The sequence below is a fragment of the Oncorhynchus gorbuscha genome, linkage group LG01, assembly GCF_021184085.1.
Source record: "Oncorhynchus gorbuscha isolate QuinsamMale2020 ecotype Even-year linkage group LG01, OgorEven_v1.0, whole genome shotgun sequence".
Lineage (NCBI taxonomy): Eukaryota > Metazoa > Chordata > Actinopteri > Salmoniformes > Salmonidae > Oncorhynchus > Oncorhynchus gorbuscha.
The window spans coordinates 66,423,044-66,448,414 of record NC_060173.1 but is presented as its reverse complement, the minus strand read 5'-3'; the positions used below and the strand labels follow the sequence as shown (position 1 = coordinate 66,448,414).

General features: G+C 43.0%; 1 protein-coding gene across 2 annotated transcripts in view; it reads left to right on the top strand.

The window, feature by feature from the left end:
• The first annotated feature begins 5,266 nt into the window (after window positions 1-5,266).
• Window positions 5,267-25,371, top strand: part of LOC124041178 (collagen alpha-3(VI) chain-like) — an 87,620-nt gene continuing 67,515 nt past the window's right edge. Inside the window, exon 1 of one of the 2 annotated variants that reach the window (XM_046358526.1) lies at window positions 5,267-5,533. The gene's annotated coding sequence lies outside the window, so the exon portion shown is untranslated. The remainder of the gene's footprint in view (window positions 5,534-25,371) is intronic. The other variant, XM_046358536.1, reaches the window with a different exon arrangement.

The following is a 25,371-nucleotide window of genomic DNA, read 5'->3' as shown; positions in this document are numbered from 1 at the left end:
AAGCTGCTGCTAACTTTCTGGATCATTGCTACTCGAACTTCCGTGATTGCCTTTGCCAAATCTGACCATGCCTCCATTTTGTTGCTCCAAGCCTATAGACAGGAGTTGTTCCCGCTGTAATCATTAAAAACTTCCCAAACCAGAAACCGTGGATTGATGACAGTATTCGCACAAAACTGAAAACGCAAACCATTGCTTTAAATCATGGCAAGGTGACCGGAAACACGACCGAATATGAACAGTGCAGCTATTCCCTCCGCAAGTCAATCAAACAAGCAAAGCGTCAGTAGAGTCACAATTCAAACGCTCACACAAGACCTATGTGGCAGGGTCTACAGTCAATCACGGACTACAAAAAGATAACCAGCCCCATTGCAGACACTGACATCTTGCTCCCAGACAAATTAAACAACTACTTTGCTCGCTTTGAGGACAATACAGTGCCACTAAAACGGCCCGCTACCAAAGCCTGTGGACTCTCCTCCTCCGTGGCCAACATGAGTAAAACATTTAAATGTGTTAACCCTCGCAAGGCTGCCGGCCCAGACAGAATTCCTAGCTGCGTCCTCAGAGAAAGCACAGACTGGCTGGCTGGTATGTTTACGGACATATTCAACCAATCCCTATCCCAGTCTGTTGTCTCCACATGCTTCAAGATGGCCACCATTATTCCTGTTCTCAAGAAAGCTAAGGTAACTGAACTAAATGACTATCGCCCCATTGCACTCACTTCTGTCATCATGAAGTGCTTTGAGAGACTAGTCAAGGACCATATCACCTCCACCCTACCTAGACCCACTCCAATTTGCTTACCGCCCAAATAGGTCCACAGACGATGCAATCTCAACCACACTGCACACTGCCCTAACCCATCTGGACAAGAGGAATACCTATGTGAGAATGCTGTTCATCCTACTACAGCTCGGCATTTAACACCATAGTGCCCTCCAAGCTCGTCATCAAGCTTACCAACAACGACGAGACGGCCTACAGGGAGGAGGTGAGGGCCCTCGGAGCGTGGTGTCAGGAAAATAACCTCACACTCAACTTCAACAAAATTAAGGAGATGATTGTGGACTTCAGGAAACAGCAGAGGGAACACCCCCCTATCCACATCGATGGAACAGTAGTGGAGAGGGTAGCAAGTTTTAAGTTCCTCGGCATACACATCACAGACAAGCTGAATTGGTCCACTCACACAGACAGTATCGTGAAGAAGGCGCAGCAGCGCCTCTTCAACCTCAGGAGGCTGAAGAAATTTGGCTTGTCACCAAAAGCACTCACGCACTTCTACAGATGCACAATCGAGAGCATCCTGGCGGGCTGTATCACCGCCTGGTACGGCAACTGCTCCGCCCACACAACCGTAAGGCTCTCCAGAGGGTAGTGAGGTCTGCACAACGCATCACCGGGGGCAAACTACCTGCCCTCTAGGACACCTACACCACCCGATGTTACAGGAAGGCCATAGGACATCAACCACCCGAGCCACTGCCTGTTCACCCCATTATCATCCAGAAGGCGAGGTCAGTACAGGTGCATCAAAGCTGGGACCGTGAGACTGAAAAACAGCTTCTATCTCAAGGCCATCAGACTGTTAAACAGCCACCACTAACATTGAGTGGCTGCTGCCAACACACTGACACTGACACTGACTCAACTCCAGCCACTTTAATAATGGGAATTGTTGGGAAATGATGTAAATATATCACTAGCCACTTTAAACAATGCTACCTTATATAATGTTACTTACCCTACATTATTCATCTAATATGCATACGTATATACTGTACTCTATATCATCGACTGCATCCTTATGTAATACATGTATCACTAGCCACTTTAACTATGCCACTTTGTTTACATACTCATTTCATATGTATATACTGTACTCGATACCATCTACTGTATCTTGCCTATGCTGCTCTGTACCATCACTCATTCATATATCCTTATGTACATATTATTTATCCCCTTACACTGTGTATAAGACAGTAGTTTTGGAATTGTTAGTTAGATTACTTGTTGGTTATTACTGCATTGTCGGAACTAGAAGCACAAGCATTTCGCTACACTCACATTAACATCTGCTAACCATGTGTATGTGACAAATAAAATTTGATTTGAGTTGATTTGATTTAACTGACACATACATTTCCCGTTGAAAGCCAAAAGGTGGTCAGGTTTTTTCCTTTTGATAATGTGTTTATGGGGGAAGGCAAGGAGAGGCACCAACAGGAAGACTAACGTGAATACTTTGGTTATGACAGAGACAGTATGCTGTTGCTTATGAATAGAAAAAATAAACTAGCACACTGAGCATATCTTTGCGGCTTGACTAGGAATAAGAACAACATTTCCATTTCGTAATTTCCATATAGGCAATGAACACCATTTGAACCACACCCATAGAATCATCAGGATGAGAATCCTCTGGATGCTAAAGAAAATGGCATCCTCGTCCATTGTAGAGTTGAAAATAATCAGTCCCATAGTCTGCATTTTGTCAGCAACCTGCTTGTTAGTATTACATCTGAAAGCTGGCTCTCATTATAGAACCCAACGAGCTGAAAAGCACCGTGAGAATACCCTCAGAATGCTTTTATCCACCCAAATTATGTCACTTAGGTGGCATGCGTTGAATGAGATTCTTAGCACAGATGTCAGCTGAGCTCTGCCTTGACATGTTGGTCAGTTGCTTAAAGTTGTGAGAGAGACATTAATAGTGTGCAACAATCATTAGTGCTTGCCACATCGGAACCGTGAAATATGTAAGACATGTTTCCTTTTGCTCTGAGACCTTTTGGTCTTTATGTAGAGAGACATGGGGCACCAATTAGGCCACGAACTTCACATTAGTATTTTCTATCTTAATATGGGGGGGGTTGGTTGTCGGTAATGAAATATATGGTGACAACATTGGCTGTGATAGATGATGAACCAGGAAGAATTGAATTAAACACCAACTTTCAACTAGGCCTATTTTACAGCATACATGGAAAGTCACGGGCAGTTAATACATTGAACTGCACTTTAACAATTTATAATCAACAAAATAATTTAAATAATTTATAAGAATGTAGCCACCCCTCATTACTGTAACATTTTCAGTTTAGCTAGCTGGACAGCACACTCAAATATGCATGTTGTGTCTGTATTTAACACAGCTTGTAACTCAGTGGGATACGACAACATTTCTGGGAAGCTGTTGCCTAGCACCATCATAACAGTGTAACGCAATGCAGGACATATTGGGGGGTGCTAGTAAAACCTTACAGACAGGCTGCAGCACAGCACAGGGACCCAAACACATAATGGAGCACTCTAGAGTAGACAGACTGTGAAGGTTTCCAGGCAGTTAGCATTGTCCCAGCAGGCAAAACTGGTTGTAAATCTATGTTTTGTAAATGTCTTTTAAGCAACCAGAAAATTATGTCTTTATCGGGTTGGTAATTTGGTGACGTCCTCTCAACCAGAAAACCAGTTAACAACCAGAAAGTTACATCACGATATGTGCCTGATTTTGCCTGCTGGAGTAGGGAATTTCTTATTTTTCTTAGTTTATAGCTTGTAGAACTTTTCAGCAATGTTAAAATGAATGTGAAGAACAAATGTTAATTTAACAGTGCAGTGACAACTGGGAGAACGCCTGGGTTTGCTCATATTCGGAAACATGCTGCTGTCACGACTCCCACCGAAGGTGGCTCCCCTGCCGGTTCAGGCGGCGCTCGGGGGTCGTCGTCGCCGGTCTACTAGCTGCCCTTTTCCTTTTCTGTTTGTTTTGTCTTATTGGTTGCACCTGTCTCTTATTTGGTTTTTGATTCAGTACTATTCAAGCCTGTTTGGCCTGCCTGTTTTTGTGTGGGCTTGTTTTCTGTTAGTCAGGTTGTGCGTGTAGTGTTCCTGTCTGTTTGTGCCCTGTGTTGGCTTGGACATTTTGGTGATTATTTCGCCTGTTGTTTTGGGCGTTGGCATTGGAAACCGAAACAAAGTCTGGTTTCCCAGTATCCTCTGCTCTCTGCGTTTGAATCCGCACCCACCACTCCAGGCGTTGTGACAGCTGCGGCCTCTACTTACAGCTACTCTTTTAGGCTTTCTTCTTCTCATTGGCTTAGATTTTAACATTTCGTACATTTTTGGGATGTTGTGAATTGCTTAAATTCCCATAATGCAAGTTCAGAGTGAAATTAAAGCAGTTACATTATATCATGTATTTTGTATATGCACTTTTACCTTGCATGAATTATTGGCAGCCTGCATAAACTTCCCAGAATTAGAGGTTGGAATAAATTATAAAATAGTATTTGGAGTATTGCAGTCTTTTTTTTAATTGTCAAAATTAGGCCCTGGAGGTTCTGCACTGTCATTTCAAAAAGTTGCAACAAAAACTTTACAAAGCATTTATCAGGGACTTTGTATTTTAATTAGTTCCATGGCATTGTATGGTTCATTTAGCAGACTTTCACTAGCAGCAGTATTGCATTTCCATCTGGTGCCAAACTATTTCATTAGTGCTCAACACTGTCTTTCACATTCCTGAAGAACATCTTGACACTAAGCAAGTGTAATCATCTAATTTGTGGGGGCTCCAAACCAAGGTCTTGGCAGACCAACAAATCATCCATCCACATTCTGAGATGTTGTGCACAGTCAATGGCCCTGGAATTATTTTCACAGCACGGGACCTGTTTATTCTCTCTTCTTCTCTCCCTATCCCTCTCACCCTCTCTCTGTTACAGAGCGAGAACCAGCTGAACCAAGTCCCAGAGGTAAGACTCTGTCCCAAGTTTCAAAGAGCCTTGTCATTCCATTTAGCATGGCTAAATGAGAGGGAATCGCTAGGGGTACGTCACATTAAAATCACATGCCAGTTACTTAAACTGCTTGCAAACTTGACTCAACTTTGACATCAAGAGAAAAAACAAAGGAGTAGAGTGATAACTTAATGATGCTGTTTTTGTGTTGTTGTTTTTTCCTTTTGAAACAAATATCCAGATCTCCAGGTTGCCAGGTTAACCAAAAGGGCCCTGCAGCGTTGGAGGAAGAAAAGAAAGGAAGGAGGGGAGGGGAGAATCATGCTCTAGGTTTGTGACATCACATTTAGATCAAACAGGGCTGTGCATCTGGTTCTTGTTTAAGACTCCTTTTTTTCTCCCCTACCCCTCCTCACTCTTTTCATTTTTTCCCTCTTTGGAGAAAGTGGGAGGAGGAAAAGAGGGGTGGCAGTGCTCCAGGAAGTTGGGAGTTTGTTCCATCTCAACCTTAGAGTCAGTGCCACAGTTCCTCTGCAGAGTGATCGGGAGGGTGTCAGTCTGTTTCTGAAGTGCTGAGTTTCAGTGTGTGCCGATAACCAAGGCTCCTCTGTGGTCTATCAGCCCATCTCCACCACGCTCATCCGCCTTCCTTCGGGGGAGCTGGACAAGCCAGCTGCACAGAGAGGAAATACCAGGAGGATAATGACCTAAAGGCCTTTGTCATTTTGCAGATTTTTGTTTTTACCAAAGGCTGTGGAATACAGCTATTTCAGCTCAGGGTAAGTGATAATTTTGAACTTGTGTTTGCCTGAAACTGGCCATGGTAGGTTGCCTCATTATAACATGTGAGCATGCAAGCACATCTTGCATAATAATAGGTTTTGTCTGACATGTTGAGTTTATCTCTCATAAATATCAGACACCATGTGTTTGAAAGCAAAGTTATAGCTACACTTGCTGCAGTTACAGTGGGGCAAATGAGGAGTGCTTAAAGGGCAATTACGTCACTTTTCAACCTCATATTCATCATCTCCTGCACCACACCAGTGTCTGCATATGCGGAAACAGAGCTTTTCTATGATCTATAGTCAAAAAGATAAGGTCATACATTTTTTTGAGACATCACAGGGTAGAATTAAAAGTAAAAACTGTGAATTTTCAATCTTTACAGCCCAAGAGGGGGTATTTTCTTGTTCTCCACATCACCGTGAATCTCATTGGGTAGAACTTTTTAACTTTATATATTTTCTCTACAAAACTTTGAAATTCTCCATTTTCACATATGTTGACATTGGTGTTGTGCTATATATAATGAAAATGAGGTTGAACAGTTGTGGAGTTTCCCTTTAATGATAGGGCAAAATGTAGATTTCTGTCTAAATATAATTGGAATGTTACTATATTTAGAAAGCATTCCAAACAAATTATTCTTCATGAGCTGGCCATAAACAATAACTGCAATAACTGGTAGTGTTGAATAGTTTTAGAAAAGTCTGGAATTCACCTTTCTGGTATTTAAAAAAAGATATTTAAATTAGAGGTGTAGTCACTTTTGAGTACACAAGCTCAAGTTTATAGTACAAAATATTATGAAAATGTAAAAATCATTAGATTTTTTTTTCTATTCATCAAAAGTGGAGCAATTGGTCTCGAAATGACTGAAATGCTTTCTAAATATAGTACCATTCCAATTATAAACAATTTACTATAAGATTTCACCTTTCTTATAGCTGTAAAAATAAATATGATCATACTTTGTGACAGTACAATATTGGCACCATTTCATATAACTGACAGATATTTTTCTTCCAAACGCCCACTGAGTGGAGCAGAGACACATTTCAAATGTGTGCAGACTCGTTAGAACTTCAGCTTTAAGCTGAAGCTTTGTCCATCTGTGACCATGGGAAAGTTAACATGTTTAAATTCTATGAAATTAGTATTTTTGAGTATTTTTTTCATGTTGAGAGCTCTAGAACCAGATGTGAATATCCCAGGATTTGCTAGACTGACACCTTTCATATGCTGTCTCCCAAGCTGGGCTCCATCACTCACAGGAAGAGCAAAACAATTATTTGTCTGGATAGGCCAGAAAATATGGCACTCCCAATGCAAATGTGTGGTCTAAAACCTGACACTTCAAGTCTGCTCCGCAGAGAGAGTAGTAGTGGAGAGCAGCCAGATGGATCTTTCTGGCACTATAAGGCTCAGGACCCTACAACGTTCACAGATTGCTTTGTTCACCAAAATGTCAGTCGGGACCGGTCCAGAACCGCTAAAATGCATAATCTCTGCAACTCGACATTGAGTGCTTGTTTCAAACTTGTTTTTTGTTGTTGCTCACTTTGGGGAAAAACCCTGAAATACCTGCATCAAGATGAAATCCAAGTGCAGATCATTTACCAGACCAGAGTTGTGAACATATAAGGGACTGCATTCCACAAAGTTGGGCAGTCACGCTTTCCTCCACGGACGTGTGGTGTATTTGAGAAGTGTTTGACCTAATTCCAATGTAGTGTTCATTTAAGGCTTTATTGGAGCCCTGTGTAAACAGGCATATCACAATAGCAGCACTGAATGAAATGTGTTCTCCAAGAAGCTCATGTCAAAGTGTCCCAGAGTCACTTGTTCATTGTTTACAAGTTTTAATATGCATATTATTTTAGCATTTGTCCATTTAGTGTAACATAAGTGTCCTCTAACAGCTGTTAGTATAAATAAATACACTGTATTCCAGACTGATAGAACTAGCTTGACATGGAAACTTCTGGAATACATTTCACAATCTATTACTGGAATAGATTGTGTCCCTAACACTGGCGATTCAACACCACCGATCTGTGGCGGTTGAGTGTAGAGATGTTTTCAGCTCCAGCTCCAAACCACACCCTCTGTAACGAATGGGATAGTGGAAAGTGGGAAGAAAGAGCATTTTCCACACTACCAGCCAGATGGACTGAGAAACCTGGGGGAGTTTGGTCCTTCCATATGAAATCTAGAGTCGGGGAAAACCAGGTGTACATCATTAATCTTTACCCTCACATCCATGGCTGTCCATGTGTAGACACTGGCATTCAGCTCTGCCTTCATCACAGTGTTTTATGACTTGCTGAGGGATATGGTCAAAAAATACATTTTATTCCTTCCCCCAAGTGAATGCAGAATTGAGTTACACTGAAAATAGTCATAAATAGTTGTGTTTTGCACTACTGCACCAGGATTGTTTGATATGACAATTTCTATGATTTAAAAAGCAAGATATTGTTCAAAATGTATTTCAGCAGAGGCACGAAGAAAAAGCGTATTGCTGTATTTCAAAAGTGAAGTCAGTGAAGTTAGTCATGAGTATGTTTTTGTAAGTGCTTAATCTTTTCCATTTCACTCCCGAAAATGTACTCCCTACACAGTTGTACTCCCACAGTTAGGCTTTTGGAGAAGCTCTTATCATTAAACACTGGCAGAGCAGCAATAGGAAAATATTTTTGAAGGAGTTGCTTTGTAAATCAGGCTAGCTGTACTTTATTGCTCCTCTGTGCTCTCCAACAAGGTCTTAGTTTTTTTCCATGCTGCAGCACAGACATTTGGGGGGGGGGGGGGTGGAGCCATTTTTAAGGCACATATGAAAGAGTTTGTCCTCAAGGGTCATTTCTTTCAGAGTGAACATTTTCTCCAAGTTTCATGACTTCATGAATTACTACAACTGATGCCATTACTCATCTGAATGGTTAATGTCTAGATCCATGTGTGGCTAATTAGTTGTTCTGTCAATGCTTTGGAACTCCTTGAAACTATACTTAGTTTCTAGATCATGTGCTGTGCTTTTGTGTCATTGTAATGTAAACTTTGCAGTTATCACAAAGTCTTGAGAAACCATTTGCCAATGCCTGTATTCACAAAGAATCTCTGAGTAGGTGTGTTAATCTATTATGATCTCTATAAAACATAACTTGTTCTAGATTAGCTTTCCTACTCACATGTTTGGGAATACGAGCCCAGATTTTGACAATGTGCAAAGAACATGGAGTTTCTTGGTGATTATCACCTACTGGGACTGTTTCTTTCTATCATACTTTGTTCGATTACTCGTACAAACTTAGTTTGTTCAATAGCAGTGGCTGGTGTAAGGGGTCAAAGTCAGCAAGCCTGAAGCATTAGGATACACATCTGCTAGGTGTCAGACAGGCTAACAGGGACCATCTGTGTAAAACTCGCCTGCCTGCATGCCTGGCGCCTGTCCTCTTTTAACTTTAATTGATACTTCATCTGCAGCACATACTGTATGTCATATCCTGCCAGATGGTTGGAGAGGCCTTTTGGCCAGTGTGCCCCTTTGATTGGCTCATTCACAGGGGACAGACTTCAGGTGTTCTTAGTTGGCACAGTTTGAGGTTAATGTTGAGAAATAGAATGCAGAGAAGACATTTAATTTGGAAAGTAGCAATGTCCATTCTAGACCCTCAATTTCTACCTGAAACTTTTCTTGTTTTTATTTTCTATTGTGCCAGCAGAGTACATCTCAGAACTCATTGTAGCCAAGAGGCCTAATTAAGCATGGGGCTCTGTCCTAGAGTTATAGGTTCTATACAGTAAGATCACATTTGGATAGCTGCTGGTGTAGTGTTAATGTATGAACCCCACGTACATTGACCTTGCATCATGATTTTTGGGAGACAAGCAGCATGTGGGAGCAAGGCCCTGTATTGCACAGATCATGGCCATTTTGTGTAATAGAGCCCAGTGGGCCGCTTAGCTCCAAAAATCTGAAACAATCATATTTTTTTGTGAAAAGTGCAAACTTGTAAATGTAGATGTATGGACCCTGAAAAGATTTAGATATGGAGCCAACCCAGATTTGGCCCCAGAGGGGGTGTGGCCGCAATTTTTCAAAATTGTAACTAGAGCTGTGTTCAAATACCCATACTAACTGCACTATTTATGCTGTATATTGAGTATGTGGTATGCTTGTTGGTCATAGTATGGATATAGTTAGTATGCCAAAAGATCCCGGATGTCGTACTACATTCACCAAAGTAAACAAGCAGTGGACCCTATTGCTGTGCTTTTAGGGCCGCTAATGCATATCCTCAGAAAATGACTACACAACATTTTCAGATTGAAGCAAATGGTGGGAAACATGCAGCCGAAGTCCAATGAGAGAGGATACAAATTCATTGCTTTAACTAATTATGGCAAATGTAAAGTAAATGTTGAGCAATATAATAAAGTAATGACTTCAAATAAGTTACGTTACATGTTGTGTTGGCTGACAATTTTTAGCTACGCTGGCTACATAGCATATCCATTACAGCAATTTCTGGTATGGTCCGGTAATATAGCTAGATACCTAACGTTAGTTGGCTATTAATATATAAAACTTGACAGTATTGTAACTACTGTATATGCTATCTAACTAACTACCCAACGTTTATTGACTTGATTATTCACGTCATTCTTAGCATAGCCAAGTTGTATATTCATTGTGTGTTCTCAATGGACATTGTTAATGAAGTTGTAAGATGTCTAGTTGGTCATTTATTAGCTATGCTAACAAGCTAGCAAGATTTTGCCTAGCAACATTCTCTACTTCCGGTAGACAGGCGAAGCGCTAGTACACTCAACTGAAAGGATACTGTTTGTTTACATTATACTAAAATGATAGTATGTGGTGTATACTCATTTAGTATTTAGTATACAGTATATTAGTATGGGTATTCGGACACAGCTACTATATTTTGGTATTCAGATGTATTGTTTAAGATAAAGGCTCCAAATTTGACCATTAGGTAGATTTATGGACCCTGAAAAGATTTAGACATGGAGCCCCCAGAGATTTGGCCCATGGGGGCCTTGGCAGTCATCTTATGAAATGGCCACAGACGGTGTTATAATTTGCAGTTCAGAAGGAATATTTTGAGATGAATACACCATAGACGGCCGCGGTTGGTAATACAATTTTAGAGTTCTGAAGGCTTTTTTTGAGATTAACACACTACATTTGTCACATAGGTAGATTTATATAGCCTGAAAAAAATGACATATGGAGCCCCCAGAGATTTGGCCCATGGGGGTCTTGGCAGTCATCTTATGAAATGGCCACAGACGGTGTTATCATTTGCAGTTCAGAAGACATATTTTCAGATTAACACACCATATTTGGCACAGAGGCAGATATGTGGAGCCACCACAGATTGGCCCGTGAGGGCCTTATCAGCTATTTTACTGAAATGCTGCAACCTGAGCCACTATTTTGTAAACCTTTAATCTACAAAAAGTCATTCCTATAATTGTTTCATTTTAAAAGTAATATATTTCTGCCATATACAGTACTTCTTGCCATGAATCACAGAGTATATTAAAATTAGTACAGAGTGAAATGTAACATTTCTGGGATGAGTGTAGCGGAGGGGAGTTTAAATGTTCTATTGATGAGGTATCCCTGCCTGCGATTTAAACCACCCTCGGCCAAAGGCGGAATACTTTTGGGCTCTAATTGTTAAGACGTTTGGTTATGGAGCAGGAGACTGGGAGGTTCACATCCTACCAGTTACATGAGCATGTAAACAAATGGCTACAAAAGCTACTTTGCAATGCCCATATAAGGAGCAAATTCGGACTAACTACAGCTGTAACTGGGAGAATATAGCAGCCATTAGGGTGGAATAGTTCACAATTGCTGTGGAAAATCCTCTCAAGCTGTGCTTCAGTTAGAACTGTGCCTAGCAGACAGAATGTTTTACTTTCAACCTGTTTCATGAACAAAGGTATGAGAACTTATAATCCTGTAATTGGAACCAATTAAAGGACATGTCACAGTTTAGTATAGAACCAACTCAGTGGCATTGTGGTGTGTCTGCCCTGAGATTGTAAGTTTGGGAGTTCGATCCACAGCGGAATCATACCAAAGACTGTCAAAATGGGAAATGGTCCTTTTGAATTCCACAATAGTGTTGCCCTTTTAGTCAACTAAATGGCCTTTAATTTTAGAAATGCCATGAATAGAGCCGACACTATTCCTTATTCAACATGTCAGAAAGGCATGTTTGTTCTACATATTTCTATCCTGCTGAACGAGCCCCAGGTTGTTAGCTATAGCAAGCTAATGAGGTAACATGACTGAAAAAGGTGTAGCCTAATGGGCTGGTCCGCAATTAGCCTAGTTTTAGTATGGCCCGCGATATGCTTTATGAATGTAAAATGCGACCAGCCAATGTAAAATGCGACCAAAAATCTATTGCTGGTATTATGGGTAATGTAAATGTAAATGTAATAACTTGTTTTTTATGGTAATAGTTAGAGGAAAGATTGAGACTAGGCTAGTACGTTGGCTACAGAACCTGGCTACAAAATACAATGGGGAAAGTGCGAGGGTTGAGCGAGATTACAAATTCAAAAAGGGGAGAAAAACATAGCTAGACGGTTGTTTTACTATTAAAATTAAAGCTACATTACTGTATGTAACTTTTTGGGTGACCAGGCCAGATTCCCATAGAGATGTGAGTTATTGATCTTTCATTCATGTTGAAAGCAAGTCTATGAAGCAGTAGATCTGTGTGTGCGATTTTTATTCTTCCCGATCAGAAGTTTAGTTTTTGCGTCTTTTACTTTCGATTTTGTACACCAGCTTCAAACGGTTGAATAGACAATATTTGTGCTTGTGGTAAATATATTCCACAGCGGATTAGATGGTACAATGACTGCTTGTTTTGTCACATAAACTGAAATTAGGCAAACTATTAGAATTTTATCAACAAGGAAATGTTGGAGTGATTTCTGCATGGTGCATCTTTAATGTTTTTTTATTTTGTAAAGCAGCTTGTGTTTCTTAATAAGCAGGCAAATCTTACTAGAAGACTGGTGGTGACTGGATAGCTATGGGGAAGCAAGAGAGTTGCGTGCACGATGTGTATAATCAGAGGCAGAGCTGAAACGGAGCCTGTCTGCCCACACTCATCGCTTGCTCCCCTACAGTTCACCAGCTGATGTAGGCTAGGCTGTGTCGGATCCTTCCCTCTGTTGAACAGAACTGCACAGCGCATCTGAGCTGCTAATATTAATTGTGCTTATCACTGTAAAGCTCTCAATCTCTCCAAAAATTACTGTCCAGTTCATATAATGGTCAGATTTTAGTCACAGAGATAATTTAGTCTCAACTCTTTTTTAATAAAATGAAATAAAACCATTTTTGTTTAGTTATAGTTTTTTCTATTTAGTCAGTTATAGTCTAGTCAATTGCCACTGAAAAATAGGTGTGTTTGACTCATCCTGAAAAACATGAAAGATCACTTTTTGCTCTCCACAATACGGTGCACTTATCTCAAATTGCAAGCTAATTTGAGCAATCTGATTATGTCAGTTAAGTGGATATGAAGATAAAGTATGAGCCAGAAGTTGTAGAGGCCCTAAACATCAGTTTTGAACTAAAAATGGGTTTCATGGCAGAATGAATCAGAAACATGTTTGGAAACTGGTTTGTGAATGAAGGCAATAATTCTGCTTTTTCTCTATCCCACACTGTTTATCTCTATATTTAGCTTGTTGTGTTTCTGGCTCATGATGACCTGTGCAATATGGAAATGAGTGTGCTCCATGTTTTTCTTTGTGCAGCTAGGCAGAGTGAAAGCCATAGTGATGACATGTTGGTCAGCTTAGTTGCCTCGGCCGAGACACTTCTCGGCAGAGATACTTCTCGGCACAGAAGTGGCTTTCGAGTGACCCTGAAAAGACTTCAGCACATGAATGGAGAGCACAGCCATCTATCAGCTTATAAGCCTTTTTCTCAGTATTTTTATTTGAAGTGGATAGGTAGTAGATAGGTAGTAGATGAGTAGGATAGACAGTTGGAAGTGTTTGACCTTGTCTAGACAACTTTGTCTGCTTTGACTGAAGGCCTCAGAACACACTGTAGTTGTAGTATGTATTGTAGTTGAATACTGTACTGACTGATCACTAGTACCGGACAATAACAAATTAGACTTCTGTGAGATCGCATGTATAGCAAAAGGCATCAATCACAAAGCACTCATCTTTTCTGTTACCCATCAGTACAGTGAATTCCTAGATCCTGTTTAGATCGAAATGAAAAAGCCTCTATCTCAAGGCCATCAGACTGTTAAATACTCACCACTAACCGGCCTCCGCACAGTACCCAGCCCTAAAATTTACTCACTGTTACTCACTGGCTACTACCCGGTACTCAACCTTGCACCTTAGAGGCTGCTGACTATGTACAGTGCATTCGGAAAGTATTGAGACCCCTTAACCCTTAATTCCATTCTTTGTTACTTTACAGCCTTATACTAAAATGTATTAAGTAGGTGCTTCAATAAAGTACTGCATAAAGGCTCTGAATACTTATGTAAATGTGAAATTTCAGTTTTTTTTATTGTAATAAATTAACAAAAATGTCTAAACCTGTTTTCACTTTTTCATTACTGGGTATTGTGTGTAGGCTGATGAAGGATTAAATATATATATATTTTAGAATATAATTGTTATGCAGATGAATGAGGACCCAAAAGCGACTTAACGAAAACAGAGTCTTTATTCCAGTATAGACAAAAGCAATAATCCTGGATATTATCTAGGTGAAAGCAAACACAGGAAAACTGAAATCCACTCGTCAGTAGAGAGGAATGACTGGAGACGCGACCACAGACTGCAGGTCGCCTCGGGAAGGCATCGGCCGTAGCTGACAATGACACCTGCTCACACGCAGCATCTGAAGAAGGCAAAACACGACAGGGCGGAACAAGGACACAGAACAGCGAACATCATACAAGGATCCGACAAGGACAGAAGTGGAAAACAGAGGGAGAAATAGGGACTCTAATCAGAGGGCAAAATAGGGGACAGGTGTGAAAAGAGTAAATGAGGTAGTTAGGAAAATGAGGAACAGCTGGGAGCAGGAACGGAACGATAGAGAGAGAGAGCGAGAGAGGGAGAGAGGGAGGGGGAGAGAGAGGGATAGAAAGAGGGAAAGAAACTAATAAGACCAGCAGAGGGAAACGAATAGAAGGGAAGCACAGAGACAAGACATGATAATAAATGACAAAACATGACAGTATCAACGAACGGTCCAGCACGTCCCGAGATGGAACCCAACTCCTCTCCTCAGGACCGTAACCCTCCCAATCCACTAAGTACTGGTGACCACGTCCCCGAGAACGCATGTCCATGATCCTCCGTACCTTGTAAATAGGTGCGCCCTCGACAAGGACGGGGGGACGAACGGGGGCGCGAAGAAAAGGTTTGACACAGGAGACATGGAAGACAGGGTGGACGCGATGAAGATGTCGCGGAAGAAGCAGTCGCACAGCGACAGGATTGACGACCTGAGAGACACGGAACGGACCAATGAACCGCGGAGTCAACTTGCGAGAAGCTGTCGTAAGGGGAAGGTTACGAGTGGAAAGCCACACTCTCTGACCGCGACAATACCTAGGACTCTTAATCCTACGTTTATTGGTGGCTCTCACAGTCTGCGCCCTGTAACGGCAAAGTGCAGACCTGACCCTCCTCCAGGTGCGCTCACAACGTTGGACAAAAGCCTGAGCGGAGGGAACGCTGGACTCGGCGAGCTGGGATGAGAACAGAGGAGGCTGGTACCCCAGACTACTCTGAAACGGAGATAGCCCGGTAGCAGACGAAGGAAGCGAGTTGTGAGCGTATTCTGCCCAGGGGAGCTGTTCTGCCCAAGACGCAGGGTTTCGAAAAGAAAGACTGCGTAATATGCGACCAATCGTCTGATTGGCCCTTTCTGCTTGACCGTTAGACTGGGGATGAAAACCGGAAGAGAGACTGACGGAAGCACCAATCAAACGACAGAACTCCCTCCAAAACTGTGACGTGAATTGCGGACCTCTGTCTGAAACGGCGTCTAACGGGAGGCCATGAATTCTGAATACATTCTCAATGATGATTTGTGCCGTCTCCTTAGCGGAAGGAAGCTTAGCGAGGGGAATGAAATGTGCCGCCTTAGAGTACCTATCGACAACCGTAAGAATCACAGTCTTCCCCGCAGACGAAGGCAGACCGGTAATAAAGTCTAAGGCGATGTGAGACCATGGTCGAGAAGGAATGGGAAGCGGTCTGAGACGACCGGCAGGAGGAGAGTTACCTGACTTAGTCTGCGCGCAGTCCGAACAAGCAGCCACGAAACGGCGCGTGTCACGCTCCTGAGTAGGCCACCAAAACCGCTGGCGAATAGAAGCAAGCGTACCCCGAACGCCGGGGTGGCCAGCTAACTTGGCAGAGTGAGCCCACTGAAGAACAGCCAGACGAGTAGAGACAGGAACGAAAAGAAGGTTACTAGGACAAGCGCGCGGCGACGCAGTGTGAGTGAGTGCTTGCTTTACCTGTCTCTCAATTCCCCAGACAGTCAACCCGACAACACGTCCTTCAGGGAGAATCCCCTCGGGGTCGGTAGAAGCCACAGAAGAACTAAAGAGACGGGATAAGGCATCAGGCTTGGTGTTCTTATTACCCGGGCGATAAGAAATCACGAACTCGAAACGAGCGAAAAACAACGCCCAACGAGCTTGACGTGCATTAAGTCGTTTGGCAGAACGGATGTACTCAAGGTTCTTATGGTCAGTCCAAACGACAAAAGGAACGGTCGCCCCCTCCAACCCGACTGTCGCCATTCGCCTAGGGCTAAGCGGATGGCGAGCAGTTCGCAAAAACCCACATCATAGTTGCGTTCCGATGGCGACAGGCGATGAGAAAAATAAGCGCAAGGATGGACCTTATCGTCAGAATGGAAGTGCTGGGATAGAATGGCTCCCACGCCCACCTCTGAAGCGTCAACCTCGACAATGAATTGTTTAGTGACGTCAGGAGTAACAAGGATAGGAGCGGATGTAAAACGCTTCTTGAGGAGATCAAAAGCTCCCTGGGCGGAACCGGACCACTTAAAGCACGTCTTGACAGAAGTAAGAGCTGTGAGAGGGGCAGCAACTTGACCGAAATTACGAATGAAACGCCGATAGAAATTAGCGAAACCTAGAAAGCGCTGCAACTCGACACGTGACTTAGGAACGGGCCAATCACTGACAGCCTGGACCTTAGCGGGATCCATCTGAATGCCTTCAGCGGAAATAACAGAACCGAGAAATGTGACAGAGGTGACATGAAAGGCGCACTTCTCAGCCTTCACGTAGAGACAATTCTCTAAAAGGCGCTGGAGTACACGTCGAATGTGCTGAACATGAATCTCGAGTGACGGTGAAAAAATCAGGATATCGTCAAGGTAGACGAAAACAAAGATGTTCAGCATGTCTCTCAGTACATCATTAACTAATGCCTGAAAGACAGCTGGAGCATTAGCGAGACGGAACGGCAGAACCCGGTATTCAAAATGCCCTAACGGAGTGTTAAACGCCGTTTTCCACTCGTCCCCCTCTCTGATGCGCACGAGATGGTAAGCGTTACGAAGGTCCAACTTAGTAAAGAACCTGGCTCCCTGCAGAATCTCGAAGGCTGACGGCATAAGGGGAAGCGGATAACGATTCTTAACCGTTATGTCATTCAGCCCTCGATAATCCACGCAGGGGCGCAGAGTACCGTCCTTCTTCTTAACAAAAAAAAACCCCGCTCCGGCGGGAGAGGAAGAAGGCACCACGGTACCGGTGTCGAGAGAAACAGACAAATAATCCTCGAGAGCCTTAAGTTCGGGAGCCGACAGAGAGTATAGTCTACCCCGAGGGGGAGTGGTCCCCGGAAGGAGATCAATACAACAATCATACGACCGGTGAGGAGGAAGGGAGTTGGCTCTGGACCGACTGAAGACCGTGCGCAGATCATGATATTCCTCCGGCACTCCTGTCAAATCACCAGGTTCCTCCTGAGAAGAGGGGACAGAAGAAACAGGAGGGATAGCAGACATTAAACATTTCACATGACAAGAAACGTTCCAGGATAGGATAGAATTACTAGACCAATTAATAGAAGGATTATGACATACTAGCCAGGGATGACCCAAAACAACAGGTGTAAAAGGTGAACGAAAAATCAAAAAAGAAATGGTCTCACTGTGGTTACCAGATACTGTGAGGGTTAAAGGTAGTGTCTCACATCTGATACTGGGGAGAAGACTACCATCTAAGGCGAACATGGGCGTGGGCTTCCCTAACTGTCTGAGAGGAATGTCATGTTTCCGAGCCCATGCTTCGTCCATAAAACAACCCTCAGCCCCAGAGTCTATCAAGGCACTGCAGGAAGCAGCCGAACCGGTCCAGCGTAGATGGACCGACAAGGTAGTACAGGATCTTGATGGAGAGACCTGAGTAGTAGCACTCACCAGTAGCCCTCCGCTTACTGATGAGCTCTGGCTTTTACTGGACATGAAATGACAAAATGTCCAGCAGAACCGCAATAGAGGCAAAGGCGGTTGGTGATCCTCCGTTCCCTCTCCTTAGTCGAGATGCGAATACCTCCCAGCTGCATGGGCTCAGTCTCTGAGCCGGAGGGAGGCGATGGTTGAGATGCGGAGAGGGGGAACACCGTTAACGCGAGCTCTCTTCCACGAGCTCGGTGATGAAGATCTACCCGTCGTTCTATGCGGATGGCGAGTGCAATCAAAGAGTCCACGCAGGAAGGAACCTCCCGGGAGAGAATCTCATCCTTAACCTCAGCGTGGAGTCCCTCCAGAAAACGAGCGAGCAACGCCGGCTCGTTCCAGTCACTAGAGGCAGCAAGAGTGCGAAACTCTATAGAGTAATCCGTTATGGATCGATCACCTTGACATAGGGAAGCCAGGGCCCTAGAAGCCTCCCTACCAAAAACTGAACGATCAAAAACCCGTATCATCTCCTCTTTAAAGTTCAGATAATTGTTAGAACACTCAGCCCTTGCCTCCCAGATAGCTGTGCCCCACTCTCGAGCCCGACCAGTAAGGAGTGAAATGACGTAAGCAATCCGAGCTCTCTCTCTTGAGTATGTGTTGGGTTGGAGAGAGAACACAATATCACACTGGGTGAGAAAGGAGCGGCACTCAGTGGGCTGCCCAGAGTAACATGGTGGGTTATTAACCCTAGGTTCCGGAGACTCGGAAGACCAGGAAGTAGCTGGTGGCACGAGACGAAGACTCTGAAACTGTCCTGAGAGGTCGGAAACCTGAGCGGCCAGGGTCTCAACGGCATGACGAGCAGCAGACAATTCCTGCTCGTGTCTGCCGAGCATTGCTCCCTGGATCTCGACGGCAGTGTTGCGAGAATCCGTAGTCGCTGGGTCCATTCTTGGTCGGATCCTTCTGTTATGCTGGTGAATGAGGACCCAAAAGCGACTTAACGAAAACTGAGTCTTTATTCCAGTATTTGACAAAAGTGATAATCCTGGATAATATCAAGGTGAAAACAAAACAGGAAAACTGAAATCCACTCGTCAGTAGAGAGGACAGACTGGAGACTCGACCATAGACTGCAGGTTGCTTCGGGAAGGCACCGGCCGTAGCAGACCTAGACACCTGCTCACACGCAGCATCTGAAGAAGGTAAAACACGACAGGGCGAGACAAGGACACAGAACAGCGAACATCATACAAGGATCCGACAAGGACAGAAGCGGAAAACAGAGGGAGAAATAGGGGCTCTAATCAGAGGGCAAAATAGGGGACAGGTGTGAAAAGAGTAAATGAGGTAGTTAGGAGAATGAGGAACAGCTGGGAGCAGGAACGGAACGATAGGGAGAGAGAGCGAGAGAGGGAGAGAGGGAGGGGAAGAGAGGGATAGAAAGAGGGAAAGAACCTAATACGACCAGCAGAGGGAAACAAATAGAAGGGAAGCACAGAGACAAGACATGATAACCAATGACAAAACATGACACTATTCCACATCAAATAACTGACGCAAGCCGTAAAATAAGAAGGGCTATATAAATACATTTGATTTGATTTGATTCAGTCTCCTAGAGATGAATGTACTTTGGTGCGAAAATTGCAAATCAATCCCAGAACAACCATAAAGGACCTTGTGAAGATGCTGGAGGAAACAGGTACAAAAGTATCTATATTCAGAGTAAAACAAGTCCTATATCTACATAACCTGAAAGTCCGCTCAGCAAGGAAGAAGCCACTGCTCCAAAACCGGTATAAAAAGCCAGTCTATGGTTTGCAACTGCACAATGGGGACAAAGATCGTGCTTTTTGTAGAAATGTTCTCTGGTCTGATGAAACAAAAATATAACTGTTAGGCCATGATGACCATCGTTATGTTTGGAGGAAAAGGGGGAGGCTTGCAAGCCGAAGAACACCATCCCAACCATGAAGCACGGGGATGGCAGCATCATGTTGTGGGGGTTCTTTGCTGCACTTCACAAAATAGACGAGGAAGTAAAATTACGTGGATATATTGATTCAACATCTCAAGAATTCAGTCAGGAAGTTAAAGCTTGGTCGCAAATGGGTCTTCCAAATGGTCAATGACCCCAAGCATACTTCCAAAGTTTTGGCAAAATGGCTTAAGGACAACAAAGTCAAGGTATTGGAGTGGTCATCACAAAGCCCTGACCTCTATCCTATAGAACATTTGTGGGCAGAACTGAAGAAGTGTGTGTGAGCAAGTAGGCCTACAGACATGATTCAGTTACACCAGCTCTGTCAGGAGGAATGGGCCAAAATTCACCCAACTTGTGGTAAGCTTGTGGAATGCTACCCGAAACGTTTGACCCAAGTTAAACAATTTAAAGGCAATGCTACCAAATACTAATTGAGTGTATGTAAACTTCTGACCCACTGGGAATGTGAAAAACGGATTTAAATGTATTTGGGTAAGGTGTATGTAATTTTCCGACTTCAACTGTATATTAATTGAAATGCTAATCCTTTGCACATGAACGCTCACTCATTCTGGAATATTTGCTATCAATATATATTTACGCCCAGTGTGTCGTTGTGATCTCTGTTGGAATCGTCAGTCTGCGGAGAGTCCGTTCTTCATTGCGTCTCTCTCTCTGCTTCCCTGAAGTCTTGGGTGGTTAGAGAAGGTTCCCACCTTCTCACAAGTGGTCATTTTGTATCAAATCCCTATTTTGTGGATTTAGGAGTTCACCATGTCAAATCCTTTGTTCTCTCTATGTGTCTCTTTCTGCATGGCCAGGGGGAGAGAGTCTTCTCCAGAAATAAATGTATGACCTGAGATAACAGAACCTGGGTGTAGGAGAGAGAGAGAGGGGGGGAAGCCACGAGCTATACCCAAAAAGGGCCACGTCATGACACTACTTTGAAATATCTAAAATATTAAATATTTTTTTATTTGTTTTACACTTTTTTGTTTACTAGATGATTCTATGTGTTATTTCATAGTTTTGATTATTCTTTAAAAACCCTTGAATGAGTAGGTGTGTCCAAGTTTTTTACTGGTACTGTATATATATATATATATATATATATATATATATATATATATATATATATATATATATATATATATATATACACTGCTCCAAGAAAATAAAGGGAACACTAAAATAACACATCCTAGATCTGAATGAATGAAATATTCTTATTAAATACTTTTCTTTACATAGTTCAATGTGCTGACAACAAAATCACACAAAAATTATCAATGGAAATCACTCCTGGACAGTCTGTGGTGCAACGTGATGTTGGTGGATGGAGCAAGACATGATGTCCCAGATGTGCTCAATTGGATTCAGGTCTGGGGAACGGGCGAGCCAGTCCATAGCATCAATGCCTTCCTCTTGCAGGAACTGCTGACACAATCCAGCCACATGAGGTCTAGCATTGTCTTGCATTAGGAGGAACCCAGGGCCAACCGCACCAGCATTTGGTCTCACAAGGGGTCTGAGGATCTCATCCCGGTACCTAATTGCAGTCAGGCTACATCTGGCGAGCACATGGAGGGCTGTGCGGCCCCCCAAAGAAATGCCACCCCACACCATGACTGACCCACCGCCAAACCAGTCAAGCTGGAGGATGTTGCAGGCAGCAGAATGTTCTCCACGGCGTCTCCAGACTCTGTCACGTCTGTCACGTGCTCAGTGTGAACCTGCTTTCCTCTGTGAAGAGCACAGGGCGCCAGTGGCGAATTGTCCAATCTTGGTGTTCTCTGTAAGTACAATCCCCACCTGTGGACGTCAGGCCCTCATACCACCCTCATGGAGTCTGTTTCTGACCGTTTGAGCAGACACATGTACATTTGTGGGCTGCTGGAGGTCATTTTGCAGGGCTCTGGCAGTGCTCCTCCTGATCCTCCTTGCACAAAGGTGGAGGTAGCGGTCCTGCTGCTGGGTTGTTGCCCTCCTACGGCCTCATCCACGTCTCCTGATGTACTGGCCTGTCTCTCGGTAGCGCCTCCATGCTCTGGACACTATGCTGACAGACAGAGCAAACCTTCTTGCCACAGCTCGCATTGATGTGCCATCCTGGATGAGCTGCACTACCTGAGCCACTTGTTTGTGTTGTAGACTTCGTCTCATGCTACAACTAGAGTGAAAGCACCGCCAGCATTCAAAAGTGACCAAAGCATCAGCCAGGAAGCATAGGAACTGAGAAGTGGTCTGGTCACCACCTGCATAACCACTCCTTTATTGGGGTGTCTTGCTAACTGCCTATAATTTCCACCTGTTGTCTATTCCATTTGCACAACAGCATGTGAAATTTATTGTCAATCAGTGTTGCTTCCTAAGTGGACAGTTTGATTTCACAGAAGTGTGATTGACTTGGAGTTACATTGTGTTGTTTAAGTGTTCCCTTAATTTTTTTTGAGCAGTGTATATATATATACACACACACATACTCCGGACTCCGACATTGGTCATCCTAATATTTCTTAATTCCATTTGTTTACTTTTTTAGATTCATATTTATTGTGCATTGTTAGATATTACTGCACTGTCGGAGCTAGGAACACAAGTTTTTCACTACACCCACAATAACATCTGCTAAATATGTTTATGCAACCACAAAATGGGATTTAATTTGAGGACCTGACCAGTTCACCAGCATTGACATGATCAACACTGAGTGTTAGACAACACTGTCAACTATGCAGTGGGGTCTGGATAAACAGTATGCAAAGTTGAGTGTAAACAAGTCGTCCAGATACTGCCCTCAACGCTCAGTGTTGCATTTTTTAAAGAGAGGTAGTGTTTATGCTTTCCTTATTGCCGGGTATTGTGGATGGCTTAGATTCAAAACTCTGCTGACCTAGGTTTTAGGTCTCTGTGAAAGGGAGTCTTTTAGCCTATTTTACAATTACAATTCATTTAAATGGAATTGTGGATCAGATTTTGTGGGATTGGATGGAAACTGGGTCCAGAAATTAAGACGGCAACTTTTTTCCATGAACAGTGAGAGCCAGAATGGAAACTGTGTTTTCCAGGACTTTGGCCCAGATTTACTTTGTGTTTCTTTAAAGTGCATTTCAGCCTTTAGCTCACCCTGATTTTAACCTTTTGAAAGAGATACGTGCTAAACTAGAGGATAAAAATTCCTGTGTAACAAAAGAAACTCCACTGTAAGTATGTCTTCACATTACCTACTTTGAGTTTCAGGTACTTTATTTTCTCTCTTCAGAATTTCCTCCTCTTTAGCTTCATGCTTGTAGGTATAAATTCTTCCATGCTTCAGCAATGAAATGCTTAATTAAATCAAGACAGGAAACCTGAGTATTGGCATCAGCTGATATTGCACCATTTATATTAATCCCTCTGATTTAGTATGGCGTTCTATTTAGTCATTCAGGTTCTGCACACACATTATCTGATGGACGCGCTTTTGTTCCTGGTAGCATGCTGTTTAATACAGAAAATAAGCAGCTAAACAAAACAGGAGAAGAGTACTGAATGTGAACAAAACCAATACTGCCTGAAAACAGAGGCTACTGATTTCTCAATAAAGGGAGAGTAATCAAGGTAATGATGAAGTCCAGGTGTGCATAACAATGGGTAGCAGGTGTGCGTAATGATGGTTGCCAGGTGTATTGTTATGTGGCTTGCCAGGACCGGAGGTTAGTAGACCAGCTGCCTCGAAAGCTGGAGAAAGGGAATTGGAGTAGGCATGACACTAGTTTCTGGTGTCCCCACACATTGACTCTGTACCGGTACCCCCCTGTATATAGTCTCGCTGTTATTTTACTTCTACTCTTTAATTACTTGTTGCTTTATTTCTTATTTTTATCTGTATTTTTTTAAACTGCATTGTTGACTGTTGACTGCATCGTAAGTAAGCAGTCCACATTCCACCTGTTGTATTCGGGCGCATGTGACTAATACATTTGATTAGACCACTGTCACCTGCTTTTACATGCAGATGTGCACAGGTTTTCCAGGTGGAAATTGATCAACAGGGTTTATGTACTGAGGCGTGAAATCCAGGCATTTCTAACCCAAAAGAAATAAGATCTAGCTCTGCACCTGCATGCAAGATGATGAATGATTTCTGAAACTGGCATACTTCTCTGATATACTTGAAAATTTCGACCATTTCAACCAACTCAACCTAACTATGCAGGGACATGCAAATGACATTTTCCCCAAAAACTATCAAATTGGCAATTTCAAGCATAAATTGTGGCGCCTGGAGAGACCTAGTAGATAGAGGCATGTTCCCCCTATTCTCAACTCTGGCTGACGAGGGTGATGTGGACATGGATCACATGCGTAAATTGATTGGGTCACATCTGAGACAAACTTTTCCTCAAATTTGAGGATTACTTTCTATCACAATCTGCCCCACACCTGAGGAAAGCAGTGGATGTGTACAGTTGAAGTCGGAAGATTACATACACCTTCGCCAAATACATTTAAACTCAGTTTCACAATTCCTGACACAATTCCTAATCCTAGTAAAAATTCCCTGTCTTAAGTCAGTTAGGATCACCACTTTATTTTAAGAATGTGACATGTCAGAATAATAGTAGAGAGAAGGATTTATTTCAGGTTTTATTTTTTTCATCGTATTCCCAATGGGTCAGAAGTTTACATATACTCAATTAGTATTTGGTAGCATTGCCTTTAAATTGTTTAATTTGGGTCAAACATTTTGGGTAGCCTTCCACAAGCTTCCCACAATAAATTGGGTGGATTTTGGCCCATTCCTCCTGACAGAGCTGGTGTAACTGAGTCAGGTTTGTAGGCCTCCTTGTTCACATACACTTTTTCAGTTCCTCCCACAATACCTTGACTGTCTTGTCCTTAAGCCATTTTCCCACAACTTTGGAAATATGCTTGGGGTCATTGTCCATTTGGAAGACCCATTTGCAACCAAGCTTTAACTGATGTGTTGAGATGTTGCTTCAATATATCCATGTAATTTTCCTTTGTCATGATGCAATCTATTTTGTGAAGTGCACCTGCAGCAAAGCACCCTCACAACATGATGCTGCCATCCCCGTGCTTCACAGTTGGGATGGTGTTCTTCGGCTTGCAAGCCTCCCCCTTTTTCCTCCAAACATAATGATGGTCATTATGGACAAACAGTTCTATTTTTGTTTCAACAGACCAGAGGAAATTCCTCCAAAAAGTACAGTCTTTGTACCCATGTGCAGTTGCAAACCGTAGTCTCCTTCCTGAGCGGTATGACGGATGTGTGGTCCCATGGTGTCTCTACTTGTGGACTATTGTTTGTACTGATGAACGTGGTACCTTCAGGTGTTTGGAAA